This window comes from Chelonia mydas, chromosome 4, assembly GCF_015237465.2.
Source record: "Chelonia mydas isolate rCheMyd1 chromosome 4, rCheMyd1.pri.v2, whole genome shotgun sequence".
In the NCBI taxonomy this organism is placed as follows: domain Eukaryota; kingdom Metazoa; phylum Chordata; order Testudines; family Cheloniidae; genus Chelonia; species Chelonia mydas.
In genome coordinates, this window is record NC_057852.1 from 124,752,902 (window position 1) to 124,775,674 (window position 22,773).

General features: G+C 40.8%; 1 protein-coding gene across 15 annotated transcripts in view; it reads left to right on the forward strand.

Moving 5' to 3' along the window:
* The window catches only part of FAM53A (family with sequence similarity 53 member A), a 100,217-nt gene that overhangs the window by 9,923 nt on the left and 67,521 nt on the right, over positions 1–22,773 (forward strand). For 2 of the 15 annotated variants that reach the window (XM_043544833.1, XM_037898245.1), the window contains one exon: positions 12,458–12,574. The exons of 12 other annotated variants lie outside the window; for them this stretch is intronic. The gene's annotated coding sequence lies outside the window, so the exon portion shown is untranslated. Of the gene's footprint in view, positions 1–12,457; positions 12,575–19,530; positions 19,686–22,773 lie in introns of those variants that run through there. One more of the 15 variants, XM_043544836.1, reaches the window with a different exon arrangement.

Here is a 22,773-nt window from a genome sequence, read left to right on the forward strand (position 1 = left end):
GTTGGTAGGTAAGATCCCATGGGACACAAGTCTAAGGGGAAAAGCAGTTTGAGAGAGGTGGCAGTTTTTCAGAGGGTATGAAGATCACAAAAGCAAACTATCCCACAGCGTAGGAAAGATAGGAAGTAGGGCAAGAGACCACCATGTCTTAACCAGGAGGTGTTCAATGATTTGGGGGCACCACCCAGCCTTGCTCTGCCCTGGTCGTAGCCCTGCTTCTGACCACGGTTCTAGGGGAGGGAGGGGGCACCGGTTCCATTATGGGTAAAGGGGTGTGACAGAATGTTTGGGGGGACCCCTGGTGTAACACTTTTGCCCCCCAAAAAAGGAGGGGGGCAAACATCATTCTGGGATGTATTAGCAGGAGTGTTGTAAGCAAGCCATGAAAAGTAGTTCTTTCATTCTACTTTGTGCTGATAAGGGTTCAGATGGAGTAGTATGTCCAGTTCTGGACAAGATGTGAACAAATTGGAGAAAGATCTGGAAAGATGTGAACAAATTGGAGAAGGTCCAGAGGAGAACAACAAAAATGATTCAGGGTCTAGAATACATGACTGATTAGGGAAGATTTAAATAAAAAAAAAAATTTTTTTTTTAGTCTGGAGACAAGAAGACTTGAGGGGGGGAACATAAGTTTACAAGTGCATAGAAGATTTTTCTTGTTAACCTCTGACGATAGGACAAGAAGCAATGGGTTTAAATTGCAGCAAAGGAGGTATAGGTTGAATGTTAGGAAAAACTTCCTAACTGTGAGGGTAGTTAGGCATTGGAAAAAATTGCTGGAGGGATGGTGGAATCTCTGTCAGAGTTTTTTAAGAACCGGTTAGACCGGGGGTCTCAAACACGCAGCGGGGTTCTTTTGTGTGGCCCACCAAGTTCCCCACGCCCCTCTGCCTACCTCCAGGCCAGAGGTGGGCAAACTACAGCCTGCGAGCCCCGCGCTGCTCCCTGAAGTGGCTGGAACCATGTCCCTGTGGCCCCTGGGGTGGGAGGCGGAGGGTAGAGGCTCTGTGCATTGCTCTTGCTTCCAGGCACCGCCCCCTGCAGCTTCCATTGGCCGGGAACATGGAACCGCAGCCAATGGGAGCTTCGGGGGAGGTATCTGGAGGAGCGGCAAGAGCAGCACTTTGGGGAAGTGGTTGGAATGGGGGCAGGGCGGGGCCTCATGGAAGGATTGGAATGGGGCTGGGGGCAGTGATGGTGGGGGTATCAGTGATGCGGTTCTCGGGCCAATGCATTAATCCTCATGTGGCCCTTGTGGTCATTTGAGTTTGAGACCCCTGGGTTAGACAAACACTGGTCAGGAATGGCCTACTTCAGGGATTCTCAAACTTCATTGCACCTCCACCCTCTTCTGACAACAAAAATTATTACATGACCCCAGGAGAGGGGGCTGAAGCATGAGCCCACCTGAGCCCCACCGCCCCAGGAAGGGAGGCCAAAGCCTGAGCAGGGGGACCTGTAACCTCTGCCCCACCACCCAGGGCTGAAGCCCTCTGGCTTCGGCTTCTGCCCCAGGTGGTGGGGCTCAAGGTTAGGCTTTGGCCCTGGACTCCAGCAAGTCTAATGCCAGCCGTAGTGACCCCATTAAAATGAGGTTGTTACATATTTTGGGGTCCCGACCCACAGTTCTGAGAACTGCTGGTCTAGTTATTACTTTGTCCTGCCTTGATGCAGGGGTCTGGACTAGATGACCTATTGAGGTCTCTTCCAGGCCTACACTTCTATGATTCTATTTTGTTAATATGTTGACAGTCTCACTGATTTATTAACTCTTATCACAACTGGAACTTCAGCAGTTGATCTGTATAATTTAAAAGATTGATCTGTCCTGTGGATGCTAACTGGCAGTCTTGTGGCTCCACTCCTTGAACACACCTGATATTGTACTTCTCAAAATGATTTTGGTAAAATTCCATTTGATTGGAATTATTTATCCAAGCATGGGTGTGGAAAAATGGACTCTGTACATGATTTCACTAGTAAGACTTCTAATTTGTATCCTGGAATTAGAAGTCTGCATCTCAAACAGCTTTATTTGTTCTTATTTAGCCTACTGTCTGAGGAGTTTTTGAAGAAACTTGATACAGAAATAGATCTGCCCTAAATTTCTTCTTTTGTACAAAGAAATGAGCTTCAAGAGCTCTTAATGCGGTGGTCAGATTATTATTTTAATCACACAGAAAATCAGCCAGTTTAACATTATGGTTCTCACAGAAACTTTAAATTTGTTGCATTATATTTGTGTATTTTGTATTGGTACTAGTTTTTATTTTAATTTTTTTATTTAATTTTATTTAATTTAATTTTATTTAATACATGTATGTAGTCATGCACATTAATACAAAATGCAATGAAGCAAAGTTACTGTGGGAGGCCATACTTTTGAACTGTGCCCAACTTTGGGTTTGTAAAACCATAGCTTTAATTTTGCATTCATTTAGTATTCGTATTAAATATTCTATTCAACAACTGTGAAACGATGCTGCTAGTCATAACTTGTTTTTCTTAATGTCCATCATTAGTGTGACTGCTTTTTTTCCTCCCACTCTCTCCTCCCCCCTCCCATTTTCTCCACCTCTCCACAATCCCTCAAGATGATGGGGCTTTTCTCTTAAAGGTCATGCTTTTTAAACCTTTTATTTCCCAGTTTGATTGTGAAGTGTATAATGGCTTTCTGCCTTCAAGTTTTCTGTTAACTTTGAACTTTTTAAATTTTGGATAGGTGGAACCATAATGTATCACATCATGGGTCTCCTTTTGTTCAGCCAAGGTCTGCTACATTAGCAACTTCAGAGCTCAAGAGCTATCCCTAATCTGCATAAAATGGAGCAGTTTGTATCCATCCTGATCATAAATAGGGAGTTCAAGTGAAAACTGTGGGATACAACATGTACAGCTCTGTCTTAGTTTGAGCAGCAAGTCTGCTTGAGGCTACATGGAGCTGGGTCCTGTAGCCTCCGTAGGCCATAACTCTGTATGAAAGATGTGGATGGCCCAATTCAGCCACAGGCTCTTCTTACACCATTTTAGTGAATTGTTTGCCTTCATATAATGTGTGTTGTGATATAACACTTCCAAAACATATATCTACCTTCATAACACATTTTACGGGGGGGCACACTTTTCCTCTAAAGTTACTGCAAGTTCTTATAAGTTCTATTACACGCCTTTGTACGCTGCTTCCTGCTGTTTGTGGGAAAAAAATATATTTAGGGGGTGTGATTTGAGTCTAGATTCATAAGAACTGCATGGTTCATCTGCCAAAGTTTGTTAGAGACTTAGCCCAAGTCTAACACTATTGCCGGTAGCTATTTTAATCCTATATTTGTATTGTATTAGTGCCCGAAGCCCCAACTAAGATCAGATCACCACTGTAGTGGGTGCTATACCTAGGAAAAGACCGTTCCTGTGCTGCAGTGCATTCAGTCCAATTTGAGGCAAGACTTGAGTGAGGCAAGTTAAAAAGGTGGGGTGAAGGAAGAGAGAAGAGGAATAAAAAGTTTACATGGCTACTTGCATACATTGGTTCAAATGATGTTGGATTAATTTCTTTTAGTGTCAAATAGATACCTCAGATAAATTGGTTAGTCTCTAAGGTGCCACAAGTACTCCTTTTCTAAAACTTTCTGTAAACTTAGTTTCACAATGCCTTGTTTCTGATGTAAACCTCCAACAACAAAAGGGAGGAGAGACCAGACTTGTGTGGCATATAGGTATATAACTTAGAGACTCACTATTCCTTAGAATGAAGAGCATTTGAGAGGTATAATGGTAGAACTACTGCTCAGAAACACATTTGAAAATATTGGCCTGCTGTATTGCTCAGTACTTGTGGCGGAGCACATCTGGACGCCTGCGTATGTGTGCCGCCTTCTCCCTCTTCCCCCACCAGTACTGTGCTTTCAATAGTCCCGTTTAATATTCGGACAGGACACTGCTGAACTTCTAATAAAAGATATTGCCTCCCCCACCATGTCTCCCTGAACTCCTAAGTGGTAAGATTTAACCACTGATGGGTGCTCTACCTTTTTAGTCCCTTGTGACGCAAATCTATTCAGAAACTTGGCACTTGGGACAAGTCAGATAAGAGCTTTGAAAAATAAGGCACTAACTGAAAAATTAATAATTCCTACACCTTAAAAATACTAGACTTCCCCTAAAATACATCATTCAAGAAGTGCATAGCACTTGTGTTTTTATTAAATATCGCCATTGTTGTGTGGAAATTCTTACTGCAAGACAAAAGATGATGAAACTGAGGAACTATTTTCTTGCACTTAAAGAAAAGGGGGGACTCTAAAGATGTGCCAGAGTTGGAAACAGAAACCACGGACTTTTTTTAGCCCTTGAACTTAATTTAAGCTCCTCCAAGTCTCAGTCTGTAAAATGGGGCTACATCACTAGCATTCTGTAATATCTATTTCAGCTAACTTCCAGAGTTGGAAGTCACATACCCAACCTCTTGGCTGTAATGTATGTATTTTTATTTTATTGTGAGGAGACTTTTTCCCAAACCTATGCCAGAGAGTAAGATATTACATCACTGATTGAAGTGCTGGTTCCAGAACTACTAGATGTATCAGAAAGATGGATCTGTGTAGATTTATCTTGGGGAATACGTACGGCTTTTATTGTATTGAAGCAAAAATCTCAGTGTGTTGGTATCAAATTCCTTAATGCCATGGAAGATGTTAAACTGATACTTTCTCACGTACAGATGTAAAATTAAGTGTGCCACCTGTGATTTCAGTAATGCAATAAAGTATGTCCTCGTATGAAAATGTCAGGCTAGGTATTTTATGACTTAAGTTTTCATTTGAAAGGCAAGAGGGTGACTTACTTTTATTTTAATAAACATTACTAGCCATTTGGGGAACCGGAAATAATAGTAATGGTGGTTTGATGGAATTACAGCCAACTCAGGCTGCATTTCTGAACCTGGTTTCTGGAACTAAACCAATAACTGTGGCCCTAATTTTCCCATTGAAATTAATGGATGTTTTGCTACAGGCTCATGGGAGACTAAGTTAGGAGAGTGTATTGAGGTACTGAAATATTTGGATTTATGGTAGTGACTCTAGTTAAGGTTGCCTTGAGCTCCTCATTTACAGCAAGGATAAAATCCCTCTATTTCAGGGGTTCTCAAACCGTGGGTCACAACCCCATTTTAATAGGGTCACCAAGACTGGTGGTAAACTTTCTGGGGCCTAGGGCTGAGGCTGAAGCCAACGCCTGAGCCCCACTGCCTGGGGGCCCTCGGGAAGGGGGGCAACGTACGCGCCAGCTTTTACCAACGTTTTCATTGTTCCTTTCCTGGAGTACATCCCATATCCACCTACTGTCCCCAACCTCCTTTACTTCTCCACATTTCATTGATCCATGCTATCTTTTTCACCTCATCCATGTAAGTCCACCAATCGCTTGCCTATGCAACAGCTTCTGTTACCCCCACCACCCAGATGTAAGAATGAAAAGGGATGCAGCTTCAGCATATGGCTTTTTACAGAGCAAGTGGATTATTGTAAAAGTGTGTTGAAATAGAAAAGTAGAAACTATTTTCAGCCACAACTCAGACTTCTGGAATCCTTTGTATAACCATCATGGTCAAGTTTCCTTTACAGGGCATGTTTTTCTAAATACAAGAGTGGAGTGGAAATCTGATTTCTTTGGCTGGCAAAATACTTATGTAAGTTTAGTCAATCAGCTTCAGTAAATACAGTTGAATGGATACTTGATTTGGCGAGATACTAGGTTTCTAAACTGGAAGAGGAGTTTTCGGGTGCTGGATCTGGGGGGCACTCACCTTGGGTGGCTTCCTGCAAGCGGTGACCTCTCCCTGCTGTTCCTAGGCAGATGTTTTTGGGTCTGAAATTCTCTCTAACAAATGGCAGCTGGACTCAAGGGATAGTGCTATAAGTGTGTGTGTGTGTACGAACATACGTGGGGGTTGACTGTCCTCCCATTCCTCATAGCAGATGCTCCAATTTCCTTGGGTCAGTGGTGTAAGCTGCACATGAAATTGGTACGGTTGACATGCCAAGAGGCAATATGGTGGGGACTCTAGAAAGAGAAGTCACTTGCTGAAGGATGTATGATAGGAAGTGTAGGTCTCGGGGTGAGGTGGGCTGCTTCGTCTTGCATCTTTCACCTGTTTATCTGCTTTTGCTGATCATCTATCCTTCCATGCACGTGCACATATGTAGCAGTTCATAACTAACAAGCCCACATCCTGGCTGAATGTGGGTTGTTTTTCTTCTTCGCTCGCCACTTGTTCTAAGGGGCATCTTGAACACCTCATCTACAAATGTGATTTTTCTGGATGTTAAGCAAAATGGGAGGACATCGTAAAGCTTTCCTTCTAATCATTAATACTGGCTATCTTCTCTCGCTCTTCCCTCCCCAGCACAGGTTTCTTGTCCATCGACTGGAAGGGGCTTATCTGTCACTCTGCCTTTAAAGACACCATATTGTCGGCAGATCAGTGAGGACTAGAAAAATAATAGCATTTTGCCTCCCTCTTCTCCTCCCCCTCCCTAAAAAAGTAGTCCTCTACATAAAAACAGGACCTTTCATCTAGGTCCTTAGTAAAAACCTGGCTAGTCCTTATTAACTTGTTCATACACTGCAATAGTGTTCAGAGGTCCCAGACAACACGTGCATTACCTTTTGTGCTAGATACTACACACAGGAGGATGGGATTTGTGCCCAAAAGAACTTGCGGTGTAAAGACCTGATTGCATAGGCGAGGTCTGCCCATATGGGTCAGCTTATCTGTGCCGAGTCCTCTTTACTGTTTTGGCTCTACTTGGGTATATGGGTCCACCACTAGAGATCAACTTGCAGGATTGGTAACTGTTTTAATTCTCTGTACATTCTCACTCAGTTTATTGCATATATTTTAAAATATATATATATTTTTGGTGGAAGTAGTATTTTAAGCTTTAGTCAAGTGGGGGATAAATTGCATGAAAAATGCAAGCGGGCTACATATGAAATGGTAAAAGACCACAACTGCACACATTTTTCTCAAGACAGCCTCAAACAGTAACTTTTATTAAGTATGTCTGCAAACGAAAACTGATGGCAAAATGGATGTTATAGAGAAGAGAATTTTATAATTTAAATAAAAACTGTGAGGAAAGATGTATGACCATTGTACCAATGAAATTAGTGTACTTATGGAAGAATAAGAAATTTTTAGTTTTTGCATCCAGAAAGTACCGTGTACATAAGTATTAAGTTTAAGACATCAGTCATAAAGCGGAGAGTGTGGAGGAGGGAGGGCAGAGTTGTGGCTGCATGTTCAACCATTTAACCTATTACATGTGCTAAACATCAATTAAACCATAACTTCATGTAACTGGAAATATAGACCACTTTGCTCAACTGAATTTGTTTTTATTTACAGGAGAGTAGTTAAAATAAACTTGGAGAGTTCTGTCCTTAACTATATTACAAATAACATCTGGGATTAAAACAAAGTGCACACTCTTCAATACTTATACTGCTTCTACCCTGTACATTGCATTTCCCAAAGGGAATGAAAAGGGGGAGTCATTTCACTTTTTGGTTCCCATGCTCTAGCATTATGCTGTGATGTTTAGGATTACAAATGCTACAGACAAATGTTTAAATCTAAACAAAATTCACATGCATACAATAGTAAAAACCATAGTTCTGTTAGGTGTTTAAACTTAATAGCCTAAATTTTGGGCCTTGCAGGGTCCCTTTTTAAATAGGGAAAACGCTTTCTAGGTATTTCCTGAGTTAACATTTTATTTTTGAAAGTTTACTGTTAGTAGTAAACTACATATGTTTAGTCTTGATTGAGAGTAAGTTTGGGCCGCAGAAGGGAACTGTCTTGTCTATTTTGCGCCATATCTTGTATCAGTTTTGTGCACTTTCAAGATAGATGATACAGCAGAAAGCCTTTTTAAATAACACACGTAAGCCTGTAGAGTTCACTTGCATAACTAATCCTATATCCATTTGTTCTCCCATAATTTTTCTCTTGTTGGCTTTTCTGTTAAAGTGTCTCCCAGACTTCTGCAATATATTTAACATGTGTATGTTTAAAATAAACAAAAAAACCCTCTGGTGACAAAGTGATACATTAAACATAAGGACTACCATATTGACTGTGAAGATACCAGGCTATGATTCTCTTTCTAGAAGTAGAAGCTAAATCTGGATTCTTCAGAGGAGGATGTGTAAACTTTCTTTCATGCATTAAATTGAACAGTACTATACCGTGGGAGGGGAAATTTCAGATTTTCCCTGAAGAATGAGGCTGACAAAGCCACCAATGTACAATATTTAACTACTGTAGAAATAAACTAGTCTTGAAATGATTCCAGTGAAATTTTTAATCTCTCTATCCATAAAGCCAAGTGCCTTAAATGCAGAGGTCCCACTGTACAGGACTAAAGGGGAAATAACAGATTTTTAAAACTTACAAAATCACTGAATAGCTTTCTTTGACACACAGTCAAATATTATGGGCGCTTCCAGGCTTAGAGGTATATAAAGCTCCTTTTTAGAGCCACACAAGGTCATGAAGTTTCAGACCTTAAGTTGAACGTTTTCCACCTGTCCTAAGGCCTTAAGCAGGCAAATTTCACTTTTAGGGAGAGAAGAAGAAAACAACTTCTCAGGAAGGCTTATTTATACAACCAGAACAGCTGTTTGAAACTTTTGAGAAGTGTGGAATGTTAGAATCATCCTTGGGAGAAGGGTCGGTGGACAGAGTAGGTGAGGTGGTCAGAGGTGCTTGGTAAATGCATTTTATTATATGTTACATAAGGAGGTCAGACCAATGGTCCATCTAGCAGAGTATCCCGTCTTCTGACAGGTCAGGGCCAGATGTTTCAGAGGAAATGAACAAAACTAGGCATTTGTCAAGTTGTCTACCCCCTGTCATCCAATTCCAGCTTCTGGCAGTGAGAGGTTTAGGGATAACCAGAGCACTTTGTGCTAATAGCCATTGGTGGACCTATCCCCCATGAACTTATCTAATTCTTAACCCAATTATACTTTTGGCCTTCATAGCATCCCCTGACAACAAGTTCTACAGCTTGACTGTGATGTATGAAGAAGTACTTCCTTATGTTTCCTGTAAGTGAAAAATTCCAGTTAACTAAGAGGGAGGGAGTTTGAGTGCAGGGTTGGGGCATGGGAGGGTGTGCGTGACACAGGCTCTTGGAGGGAGTTTGGGTGTGGGAGGGGACTCGGGGCAGGGAGTTGGGGAGCAGGAGGGGTTTTGGGGTGCTAGATCTGGGGGTACTCACCTCGGATGGCTTCCTGCAAGCGGTGACCTCTCCCTGCTCTTCCTAGACAAAGGCGCAGCTAGGCGGCTCAGCGTCTGCCCCACCCTGAGAGCTGCCTCCGTAGCTCCTGTTGGCCGGACTGTAAATCGGACTTTCTGCAAAGATAAGAAATGCCAGTTTATAGAGCTTTTTGGTTGGTACAGGGCTGGATAACACAGCTTTTACTGTACCTATTAATTTCATTGAGTGGCCCCTGGTTCTTGTGTTATGGGAAGGGGTAAATAATACTTCTTATTCACTTTTTCACAATACCATTCATGATTTTGTAGGCCTCTATCATACCTACTCGTAGTCATCTCTTTTCTAAGATGAACAGTCCCCGTCTTTTTAATCTCTCCTCATATGAAGACTGTTCAATGCCACCAATAATTTTTGTTGCCCTTCTCTGTACTTTTTCCAAATCTAATATCCTTTTTTTGAGATGGGATGACAAGAACTGCATGAATTATTCCAGGTGTGGGCATACCATGGATTTATTTAGTGGCATTATGATACTTTGTCTGATCTATCCCTTTCCTAATGGTTCCTAACATTGTTAGCTTTTTTGACTGCTGCTGCATATTGAGTAGACTCTTTCAAAGGACTATCCATAATCACTCTTTCTTGAGTGGTAACAGCTTATTTAGACACACTAATTTTGTATGTATAGTTGGGATTATGTTTTCCAGGGTGCATTACTTTGCATTTATCAACATTGAATTTCATCCTCCATTTTGTTGCCCCGTCTCACAGTTCTGTGAGATCGCTTTGTAATCTTCACAGTCGGCTTTGGAGTCTATGCATATATATTTTCTATCTCTTTATTTGCTGTAACCATTACTGCCTACTGAGTTGTCTACATAAATAGCTCCCTTTCTTAAACTCAAAACCAATAACGGTGTACAAGTAGCTGAAGTGATTCCTTCAAGTTTTTACTAGTTTGTGAAGTTTGGGGTCCACAAGGCCAAAGTGTTTTTGCTGGGACTTTGTGAAGATCCTTACAAGCCTTACTAGATTCATAGATTCCAATGGTAGAAAGGACCACTGTGATTATCTAGCATGACCTCCTATATAACACAGGCCATAGAACTTCCCCAAAATAATTCCTAGAGCATATCTTCTGGAAGAACACCTGATCTTGGTGGGCTTTTTACAGGGTTTTTTTTTTTTTAAAACACTTAAAAACAAAAGAAATAAACCAAATAAAACAAACAACCTGTTAGGCAAAGTTAGCCTCTTCATTATTCATCCCTTTTCAGGTTATTAATCAATACAGAGGACACCAACCTTAATACTCATCGTGGGGTAACCCTTTATTAACCTCTTTCCATGGTGAGAATTTGGCTATTTATTCCTACTCTGTTGCTTCTTGTCTTTTAACCAGTTTTAAACTATAAGAGGACTTGTCACTCTGTAGTTAATATTCCTTTTTAACCTCTTTTGTGGGACTGTATTTAGAAGCCTTTTGAAGGGCTAGATAATTTTTATCCACTTGTTTCTCCCTTTCCCCTCCCCGCTTCTTCCTTATATACACACACACACACACACACACACACACACCCCTTTAACTTCTAAAAAAGAATTCTAACAGGTTAGATGTGGATTACCATTTATAAGGCTCAGCTAGCTTGCCCTCTGGTTTCACTATGCACTGTTTTATCTTGTACTTTGCACTTTCTATTCTAAATGTCAATTAAAACAAACTTTTCTGAAGAAAGAACATCTAGAAAACTTTGAGGGATGGGACCAGCAGTGTGGTGCAGCTGGCCTTAGTCTGTTCTCAAGATTTTCTTTTACCTCCCACCACTTGAGTGCAGTGAAGGGTCGTCAGAGTGGCATAGCCAGCTGGCCTACATCTTTGTACTCTCCTTCAGGTCCCCAAGCACTAGTCTCTCTGAAGAGTACAGTAAAATCTTCAGGGGCTTGGGGCACTATTATTCTGTCAGTGTTTAATGTGTAGAAATTCTTATTCCTAATGAATTGAGTTTCATGTCAGTTTTCCCCCAGGAATCTTTGTTTTGTGTCTTATTAGAGAGACTTAAATTGTTTGAACAGTTACTTCATTCTGTTTAAATGGCAAATGCTCATAAAAAGAGAGTGCGTTGAGATGAAATTAAATAAATTGCTCCTATGATGGCTTGTTCCTAAACTTAATTAGCTGTTATCTGATTCATGTAATTTTGAAGAAGAGTTTTTAATAGTTAATTAGCTAGTGGCTGTCTAGCCAAGTACTTTTTAAAAACCCCAAAACATAGCAGGCAACTAAAATATTTCAGTAAACTGCCTATGACTCTCTTATTTTTCTTGAAATGTGTGTATGCAGAGACTTAACAGAATGGATCAGTAGTCGCTGCCCAAACTCCTTGAGTTCCAAACTGGTATAGCTAATTCTAATAATGGTAAAAGCAAGGTATGAAAGCCTTATTAGACCAGACTTTAGCACAATATTAAAGGATATGGTGTAGTTATGTACCAGTTTAGTTCAGTAATACTAGGTGGGAGAAACCTTTATTCAGATGTGGCAGAGAAATAACCTCAAAAGCTATTTCTTCAGGTTTTTTGTGGTTAATGTCAATAGCAGGCACATATGGAGCTGGATTTATCCTCTTCAAGTGTAGTAGTGTCTAGGTGCTGTAAGTAGACTTAAAAAGTCACTAGTGTGTTCATAGATTTTTAAGGAAGAGAACAGCGGTAATATAGGAATTCACATATTGGATCTGAGGTTCATCTGATTCAGTGTTCTCTCTGACAGTGGCCAGTACCATATGTTTCAGGTCAGGTTTTCTCAATGAGTGGTCACCTAAATGTACTTATTGGGTTACATCCGTGGTTCTCAAACTTCTGTACTGGTGACCCCTTTCACATAGCAAGCCTCTGAGTGCGACCCCCACCCATATAAATTAAAACCACTTTTTTATATATTTAACACCATTATAAATGCAGGAGGCAAAGCAGGGTTTGGGGTGAAGGCTGACAGCTCATGACCCCCCATGTAATAACCTCGTGACCCCCAAGTCCCGACCCCCAGTTTGAGAACCCCTAGGTACTTATCTAGTACTTACTAGGTTAATGTGTATTATATTGTGGGTAAAAAATACTTAGTAAACCAGATGGTTTTTATACTAAAGCTATTTATTGGGTCATGACAGGTCATAAAGGTTTACAAAAGGGTCCTGAGCCCCAAAAGGTTGAGAACCACTGTTTCAGATAAAGATGCAAGAACCCAGCAATATGAAGATGTGGGATAGTCGTATCTGATCTTGGTGGTATGTCTCATCCTGGTCTGTAATAGCTAAGTGTAATTGCAGAATGAAGCTTAATATCTCTTCCAAAATTATCACTAATTATACCTTTGGATAGTATTGATATCCATATAAATGTCCAACCTCTTTTGAATCTTGCTAATGACTTTCTATAGCAATTAGTTCCACAGTCTAATTTACACATGTGAAAAACTCTTTACATTTATTGGTTTTGAATTTGCCCGTTTAGTGCTATTGAAGGAAGGATTGTGTCCCACCTTATAAGATAACTTGAGGGGAGTGATCCTCCTAGGAAGAATTGATGTATTTGTGACAGTGACCTGAAGAAATAAAGAATAGGACTTTCAGTAAGAAGTAATATAATGAGGAACACTTTAAAAATCTTCCGACTGTATTGAAATATGTCAATTTCCATGTAAGAACTCTGTGTTTTTGCTCAGACTCCTGTGCCAGTACAGGCAGTGGGTTTTATGCCTCCTTTACAGAAGGGGGAGATGGGTTAAAAAACAGACCAACCTTCTCTTGTGGCACCTCTCTTACATGTGGGGTTTGTTGGCTGCCTCCACTGCCAGGAAGCTGGCTTTCTGGATGCTCTTTGGTTCAGTTTAAAATTTATAATTTTCTCTCCCCCACCCGCCATCCACTTGTAGGTTTTACCTATCTAACACAGAAGGCTTTGGGTGAGGCTTAGTGGCATGGTTCTCAGGCACTATCTTCTGAGCTTATGCACTTCTCTCCCTTTGAGTACAAAGGCCAGGTCAGAAAAAAACAGCTCCTGTTGAGTACAGCAGTATCGTGAACCTGTGTTTGGTGGTACAGGCTTTGTTCTCTTGCAGGAAGACTTGCCCATCCGGACTGTGGGAGGTAGGTAATCAGTTGCCAATCTGTGTAGGATGTAATCTCTAATTTGGGTGTATTTTTTGTGCTGCTTTTCTCCAATTGCTGGAGTGGGCAATCTGTTGCTATAGCTTGGTGAAGATCTAGGATCAGACTTTCCCCTGCTACAGGAAATGGGTCTTGGCCTAGTAGTCTTTCTAGGTTCTGGATTCCATGGCAACTTGGCTGAGTTTAGCTCTCAAAGGTGCACTTAATGTATTCTCTTCATCCCTTTTTTTCTGAGCCAATGACCCCCTGAGTCTTAGTTCTTCAAATCTAGTGTAGCTGACCCACTGGATAACAGGGTATTTTGTAGAGCAATTGATATATCTTCTACTGTTGCAGACCTACTTCTGAAGTCATTCACATGCTTTGTGCTTCTCCAGTCTTTATATTGTCTGAAAATTAAACTCCGTTATTTCTCACTTCATACAAACAAAATGTCTTTTTGAATATTTATAAATCTCTTCTCCCCATCCCCTTCTAGTGAAAAGCATACCTCGCTGAATACTGCATAGAAACTTAGAATTCTGTGGCATGTTTTAGAAAGCATTGTGTAGAGAACTGGTGAAGCTTTTTGTAGCAAAGGTCACTGATTCTCTTAGCTGAAGACACTTGGAATGTAAATGTTTTGTTAGATTCCGAGTATTTTTTTGGTTCAGTTCCTAGTTTTTGACATTAAGGTTTGTGTAATACTGTCTTTGTGTAATTTTTTTGTACAATGTTTGTGCATGCCAGGGAAACAGTAACTACTGCTTAAGTAGGATTTGCTAGCTAGGTGTTAAACAGTATATCTGGTCTGCACAAATAGAGCCTACAAACCTTATTTTTAACTATGGATAGGACATCAGTTCTGTCCCACTGCTTTCTGAAATGAACTTCTGGCTCATAAAAGGAGAATAACATATTTTTAAAAAAAAGACTTTCCCATATTAAATAAGGATCCCAGTAGTACTTTCTAGACCTGGTGGTCTCATAATTCATGAGAATTATGCCCCTGGGGTAGCAGTAGTACTTCTCTAGCACTTTGGCCTCAGGACTAAATACTGGAAATGTACTAATCTAGTAATATTATAGTAATGGTAAAGGCTTCATTAGAAAATGACAATTAGGGATTGAAAACTACATAGGCCTGGAACTTCTGTAGTCAGTCTTAGACTTGAACCAAGAAGCTGTACTGGTCCAAGGAAATGACTTTTTTTGTTTTTTGTTGTCATGAATACCCCAGGGCTAAACTTAAAGTACTTGGGAATTTTAACCTTGGCAGGCCATGAGCTTTTTGAGTTTATAAAAACATATTTTGGTTACCATCTTGATATCTCTTTCACTGAAATTGTGATATGAATTTGGAAGCTGCTCTCTTTTGAAGAGAAGGAGTTAGCACATAATGTCTTCTCTGATAACTGGTTTGGAATACCTCTTTTCCGATGGCATAAAATATAAATTTATAACTTTAGCAATTAATAAAAGATGGGCTTCTTGCATGGGTGTAGGAGTAAAGCAAGACTGGGGGGTTGTGGGGAGAGGGCAGGTAGGTGAAAGCACTGTAGTAATCTGAGATGTTCTAATTGGTGCATTACTTGTTGATGTGTCCAGGCAGCTTCTCAAGGCAGCCAAGGAATACACAATCAAGGATCTTTTAGTTGGAGTCTGCTCATAAAGTCTAGATCCGGAATCCAGACTAATGGGGGGGACTGGCTGCTTTGATTTGCTGAAGTGGAGATAAGAGTTAGAGATCCTTGTTATCCTAATCCAAAGTCTGAATCTTCAGTTAATTCTCCTCTTCCTCAGACTATCAAAAGATAAGCATTTCCTGAAGTATCTGAAGAAACCTATAGGCTACTTCCTGGGTGAACTAACTGAGTCTTGCTGAGACTGTTGGTAAAAAATATTGTGGAAAATGGTGTAAATAAGGACTAACTATAGCTTGTCTGGGTAAGACTCAGAGGTGATGCAAAGAAAGGATTTGTCTTTTTCATCTTTCTGTTTTTGTTTATCAGTCACCTCAGGCAAAGTTACTGGAATATAGAGGAGCTTCTTTGAAGTTCATTCTCAACAAGTTGTCTACATTGCAAAGGTGACTTTAAATACTCTTTCTTCAGTTTTGGTTGTGAAGATCACACTAGCAAGCACAAAACTGTGGGAGAAGTTATGTCATGACAAATGTTTCTCCCTTAGCTGTAGGAGACGTAATCAGTGATGACCAGATCTGATGTGAATCATATCTGGATTCTTGAGATCTGTGGTGCATAAAAAGATTGAAAGGAGCTTTTTTTCTGACAGTCATAGAAAAGAGTATATTCTGAAGCTTGCTTTCCTTTATTAGTCAGAGGACAGAATCTGTCTATATGTATAGACTTGACAGATAACCTTCGGAGGCATTTTCTTCAGGTTGATTATGGCTCCTGCTGTATACTTGGAATTTTTTTATTCTGTATATAAAATTCCTGGTATAGAGGAAAGACAGGAAATCTTGAAATGTGGGATGTCTGTTGCATCCGGTTCTGATGACCTCAGTCTTGGCACTGACAATATCAACCCCACGAAGCAGTGGATTTACTCTGTCTCTCTGTATACACTCCTTTTGATACAGAAGTCCTCAGGTGTGGCGGTGCCTTCTGTGACCCCAGGGCCATCTATCTGGGTTGGCTACTTCAGACTGCAGGCTGTTTGTGGTGTCTTCCTCAGCACCAATTAAGAATCATGCTACAGAATTGAATCCAGTCCGATTATCAGCACTGAGAACTTTTGTCGGAACTGATATCCTGTTCAGCTCTGATGACAATCCCAGCTTCTACACTTTTGGTACAGACCAGTTCTTCAGATTCAGTACAGATCTACTCAGCACTGATGGCCATTCTGGTCCTGAGCATTAGTCCCACATCAGCATTGCAACTGGTACTCATAGGTTTGGCTACTGTACTGTTCTGAGCACTGTGGGATTCTTACTGTACCTAAGGCAGTCTGAGTGCTTTCTGGCTCCTGCAGGGTAGCACCTGCCTTGTTTGCAAATTATTTGAATGGTTCCTCAGGCTCAGAGTTGTCGTCTGTCTCTGCCTCCTTCCAAGAACCAATGCTGGAAGTCTTCTAGGTCTCTGGGGTATCCACTGTGGGTACCAGGACTGGCACAGTTTCAATAGGAAGAGCTGTTCTTGGCCCAGTGTCCTATACCATTTTCATTTCAGCAGAGGCCTCCCTGGGACCCTTGAGATGCCTTGGGTATCCAAGCTGAGTTTGTCCCGGAGAATACCCATGAATTGGTAGATATTCTTCATCCCTGGAGAGGGTAGCTCTCCCTATAAATGATACTCTTTTGGAGATTGTAAAGTCCTTGTGGCATACCTCCGCTTCCTTATTTCCCACAGCAGGGCATATGGATAAGTGGTACTATGTACCTGTGCAATGATTTCAGCATTTCTACTTCCATTGAGACCCTAACTCTTGTTGTAATGGCTGCAAATGAGTTTGACAAGGAAGGTACGAGGCAACACCTAAAGACAAAGTCTGAGATTAGATTTAATAGTGAGAGATTTATTTTACCTCATTGTTACAGATGCATGCTGCTAATCAGCAGGTGTTATCTAAATATGATTTTGTAAATTGGAACAGGATGTCCAGGTTGGCAGGTAAGATGTCACCGCAATCAGCACTTAACGTAGCAGATGCTTCCTTCAGGATTATGGCCTCAGCTGTAACAATGAGAAAAGCTTCTTGGTTACCAAACTCTGGGGTAGCTCTCATAGTCCAACAAAATATACAAGCCTTTTGATGGCTTGTTCTTGTTTTCCAAAAAGAAAAATAGTGGAACACTGCATTTTTTTAAGGACAGTTGAACCACTTAGTGCACACTGGGAGTTTATACCCCAGCTATTAAGAGTGGGACAGCAACAATGGTAACAGTACCATCAATACTCCCAGGAGTATTTCAGACAGACAGCTTCTCTTGTTAGGCAACAAGATGTCTCCAAAAGGAAACCAAGTCACAGAGGAGAAGGCCCTTGGGGAACCAACCATACTATCCTTCGTTAGCTTTGAGCTAGTAGTCAATTTAAATCTTCTCTTGAGGTCAGTATGCTACTTGTTAACAACTTCCCTGACCATATCTTCCTGTTTGGGGACAAGCTATCCCACAACTACAAGGCTTGGGAAACAATAACCACAGACAAATGCATTCTGAGAACTGTGGGATCAGGATATGCCATCCAGTTCCTAAACCATCTCCTCCTTTGCATCATCCCTTTTGAGGGACACTTCTCATAGGTTACTCCTTCTTCAGCAGATTTAAGACTGAAGTTTGGGAACCATAGAAAATGTTTCCCTTCATCATTTGGGGAACAGGATTCTGCTCACATTGCTTCCCGATTCGCAAGTTCAGGGGAGGAGAGACCTATTCTCGACCTTTGAAGTCTCAACATTGTATCAAATATGAAATTCCACATGGAAACCCTAGCTCTGATTCTTCCTGCATTGGACCACAATGAGTTGCTTGCTGCCCCCAATCTTCAAGAACCCTACTTTCATGTAGCAGTTATGTGAAGCCCCAGGAAGTTTCTGAGATTTGTTGACCCACCACTACATTATCTATACACAGTACTCCCTTTTGGCCTGCCCTCAACCTCCTGTGTATCTACCAAATTCCCAACTGTAACAGCAATCTGTCAGGAGAACAGGGATTCACATCTTCCCTTATCTGGATGATTGGCTAGCGAGGGGCAAGTCCAAAGACCAAGTTCACCATCAAGTCCAGTTCATACTATGTCTCTTGGATTGTCTGGGGCTGATTTTGAACAAAGGAAAGTCCACATTAATTCCAAAATACAAAATGGAGTTCATTGGGGCCCTACTAGACTGAGTTCGAGGGCCTTTCTCTCAAGTCGTTTCAGACAATTTGCTGCCTATGTCGTGTCTCAGATCTTCACCTCTCAACCCCCATTTGGGTATGCTTGACATTGCTAGCCCACATGGCTTCATGTACTTATGTGGTTCAACATGTGAGATTGTGCCTCCGTACTCTGCAAGGATGGCTGAAATTGATATGTCTCCCAAATCATCAATCTTTGAACAGCCTGATCTGAGTACCTTTAGCAGCCCTGGAGTCCCTAGAGTGGTGGGCAGATCAGAACGATATATGGAAGGGTGTATCCTTTTCTTATCCTCCACCAACCAGGACTGTAGTTACTGATGGCTTAACAATAGGTTGGGGGGCACATCTAGAGACTTTAAAAGCACAAAATTTGAAACAGATGTGAGGAAATGGGTGGGTTTTTTTAAGTGTAACTCATAATAATGAGTGGAGCTTGCTGCCACAAAATATTGAGGCTGATTTTAGTAGGATTAAAAAACTTATTAATTTAGGTAGATGGTCTATCAGTATAAATTGAGACCATCTACAGTAATGTTTTAGGAGGATTTTTTTTTTCTTTTAGAAGAGAGAAACACTCCTACTTAATGGCATAAACTAGCTACTAGCTGGCAAGGTTAAGAAGAAACTACTCCATCGGTAGCTTGGACAATTAGTTTTTTCTGAGGCATTAGCATCCTGACTCAGAGTGGCCAGTATCAGAAGTGGCAGAGCAGACTGGGATCAGAGTGCTGTGCTGCAGTAATTTGCACAGCAGGGGTGGGGGCGGGGGGATCTGAATTGAAAGGGGGAAGGAAAAATTGTTGACGACTCGGTTTGGTGGAATGAACCACTCTAATCTATGAACAGTATAAAGAACTGTGGATGCTTATGTGTGAGAACAGGTCAGGTAGCATGCAGGTTACCTCAAAATAGTTACCTTTATAAGAAAACTTTAATCTTTAGCAGTGGTCCGAGTGCTGTTGTAGCCACACTGAGCTGTCTTCTTCAGTCTCTCACTCTGTGATTACCTTGTGCTGAAAGCTGGGATTTCCCAACAGGAGTGGCAGGAGCTGAAATCTAGTAGAGAGTTAAACGAATTAGTCTGACTAATGTAATTTATCATCTTTGTAGTACATACTCTATCTTCCACAGCTTTGGTAAACTTAGTAACTCCTCACACATAACTGTATTGAGCATAGGTGTCTCTTAAAGTCTCACTTTGAATTTCCCAGTAGGATCTGCAGAAAAGGACCTGGGGTTACAGTGGACAAGAAGCTGGATATGAGTCAACAGTGTGCCCTTGTTACCAAGAAGGCCAATGACATATTGGGATGTGTAAGCAGGGGCATTGCCAGCAGATCGAGGGACGTGATCATTCCCCTCTATTAGACATTGGTGAGGCCTCATCTGGAGTACTGTGTCCAGTTTTGGGCCCCACACTACAAGAAGGATGTGGAAAAATTGGAAAGAGTCCAGGGGAGGGCAACAAAAATGATTAGGGGACTGGAACACATGAGTTATGAGGAGAGGCTGAGGGAACTGGGGATGTTTAGTCTACGGAAGAGAAGAATGAGGGGGATTTGATAGCTGCTTTCAACTACCTGAAAGGGGGTTCCAAAGAGGATGGCTCTAGACTGTTCTCAGTGGTAGCAGATGACAGAACAAGGAGTAATGGTCTCAAGTTGCAGTGGGGGAGATTTTAGGTTGGATATTAGGAAAAACTTTTTCACTAGGAGGGTGGTGAAACACTGGAATGCGTTACCTAAGGAGGTGGTGGAATCTCCTTCCTTGGAAGTTTTTAAGGTCAGGCTTGACAAAGCCCTGGCTGGGATGGTTTAGTTGGGGTTTGGTCCTGCTTTGAGCAGGGGGTTGGACTAGATGGCCTCCTGAGGTCCCTTCCAACTCTGATATTCTATGATTCTATGATCAGCTTTGGGTGAAGGAGTGTGTGGTGGGTGGGGTGGACAAGGAGGGAAGATACAAAATAGATCTATATCTATGCATGTGGTTCAGTCTTAGTAATGACAGTTCCTATAGAGGAAAATATAAGCAGCGTAAGTTGCATAGTAACAGAAAATTGCCTTAATGAGTCTCCACTGAAAAAACCCAGTAACTTATCCATCTTTGTGATTGTCTGGAACTAATAAAGGTGATAGCTCCTGATGGCTGGTTTCTTATTCTGAGTTTGAAATAGTTTGCCCTGCTGGTTCAAGAATTCTTTTCCTGGATTTAAGTCGTGGTCTGGAACGTCCAATTGATTAAAAATTAGTATCCAGTAGCCTTATCCCCTCCACTTACTTTGCATAATATGATGCATTAATTGAACTAAGGCTTAAGTTTCTACAATATGATGCAAAGAAAAGCCTTTAGTATATAGTCTTGTTCTAGCTGGTACTTTCTATATCCATTTTGTAAATGTTCATTTGTGTATCATCAGTCACTTTTTTCTCTGCTAGTTTGATTGGATTTGCCTACATGTCCTTTCTAAGCAGAAGATTTTGTAAGTTTTTTGCATTATTCTACTTACAGAAAAAAAGGGAAAGGTGAATGACTCTACAGCTGAAAAGCTCATAGCAGGAGTTGGTGGCTGCCCTTCTGTAGTAATTGTCCTGTGATGGTTTCTTAATCTGAAAGCCTTTGCATTAATATGTCAAAATGAAATATACGCCTCTGTCTGAATTGATGGAAGCATAGTAAATGGCAAAGCCCAACTTCAGATAAAATGCTACAGCTTTCTAGACTTTGAGTCAGACTCCTTTTCTTGGTTATGCCCGCTTACTTCCAAGGAAATCAGTTAGGTTGCCTGTGCAGAACAGCAGAATTTGGCTATGTGCATGCATCTATAGATATAAGAACACCAGAACATGAAAGCAGCCTTATGTTGTGTTGTATGGTATGGCAGATACTTTACTTTGGTTTAAAAAACATCACACCCTTCTTAGTGATGAGTGCATCAGTGCTCTGTAGAATCAATTTCTGATTCAGAGATTTTATTGGATTTCAGTAGAGGCATTGGCAAATATTTTGAGTCTTGGGTGCCTATAAAGGAAGACAGCATTGCGCTTTTAGCTTGCATTTCTGTAGAAACAAATCAATGAAGCTGCAGTGCTCCTAGGAAGCATTCAGGTGCTTAGGATAAGACAAACAATACCTACTTCATGGAAAGTAAAATGAGAGTAGAGTGAGGGGCAGGAAGGGTGACAGCAGCATATTATCCCATCAATTTTACTCTGTTTCCAAAGAAATCTGCTGATATGTAGGGCTAGAATATGAAATTATATTCTCAGGATGTACTTCTAGGTTACAGTTTTAAAGATAATCAGGCAGTATTGTATGGGTAATACCTAGGTTTTAGATGGTTTTAACTTGAATCATGTACCCAAATAACCTCTGGCTTACTATTAGCAGTTATTTAAGAAACTGATTAGTATAGGTAGAAAATACTGGACATATTTAAAATACATATACAAAATCTTGAGGTATGTTTGTAATATAAATTTACAAAATAATAATTTTCCAATATTCCTTAGATTAATCTGTTTTTATCACAAATTGTATGCAGTGTTGTTGCTGTGTCGGTCCCAGGATATTAGAGACAAGGTAGGTGTGGTATCGTCTTTTATTGGATCAACTTCTGTTGGTGAGAGACAAGTTTTCGAGCTTACGCAGAGTTCTTCTTCAGGTCTGGGAAACATACTCAGAGCGTCACAGCTAAATACAAGATGGAACAGATTGTTTACCATACATGGTTAACACAAAATCTGTTCCATTTTGTATTTAGCTGTGATGCTCTGAGTACATTTCCCAGACCTGAAGAGCTCTGTGTAAGCTTGTTTCTCTCACTAATAGAAGTTGGTCCAATAAAAGACATTACCTCACCCACCTTGTCTCTTTATCACAAATTCAAATATAAATTTTTTTTTAAAAAAAAAAAACGTATCCTATTGAATGTAAACAAAACTTGTTGGTTTGGTGCCTCTCTTAATTTGTTGGGTCTTTTCCTGTTTGGCCATTCCCGACATTGCAAAACATTTCTGAACAGTAAACAGTCTTTGGTTACTTTACATTTGACTTGCATCTCTGAATATGTGCTTGGGTATAAATAGCTCTCTGTTCCAGTTTTGCATAAATGCAAGTCTAGCATCTCTTCCTGATGCTTCACAAAGCGCATGGTTTAAAGTGAACCCCGTCTGACTTAGTACCAAATAAAAATGGTATCAATTTACATGATGTGTTTACAAAGGCAGTGTGATGTGTCCCTACACTTAAAAGCTGACAGTCTGAAATAAGTAAGCTAAAATATGGAACAATAGCTTACTGAGGGTTGGGCATAGAGAAATTATTGCTGAGACCAAGGTAGAAGTGAGTTTGGAAGTCAGAGGGGTCCAAGGTAGAAGGTGGAAAACCAAAAAAGGAGAGATTTATATCCTTGCATTGAGAAGTACAAGGAACAAGAGGAGAGGGTTAGAGAAAATGAGCAAAG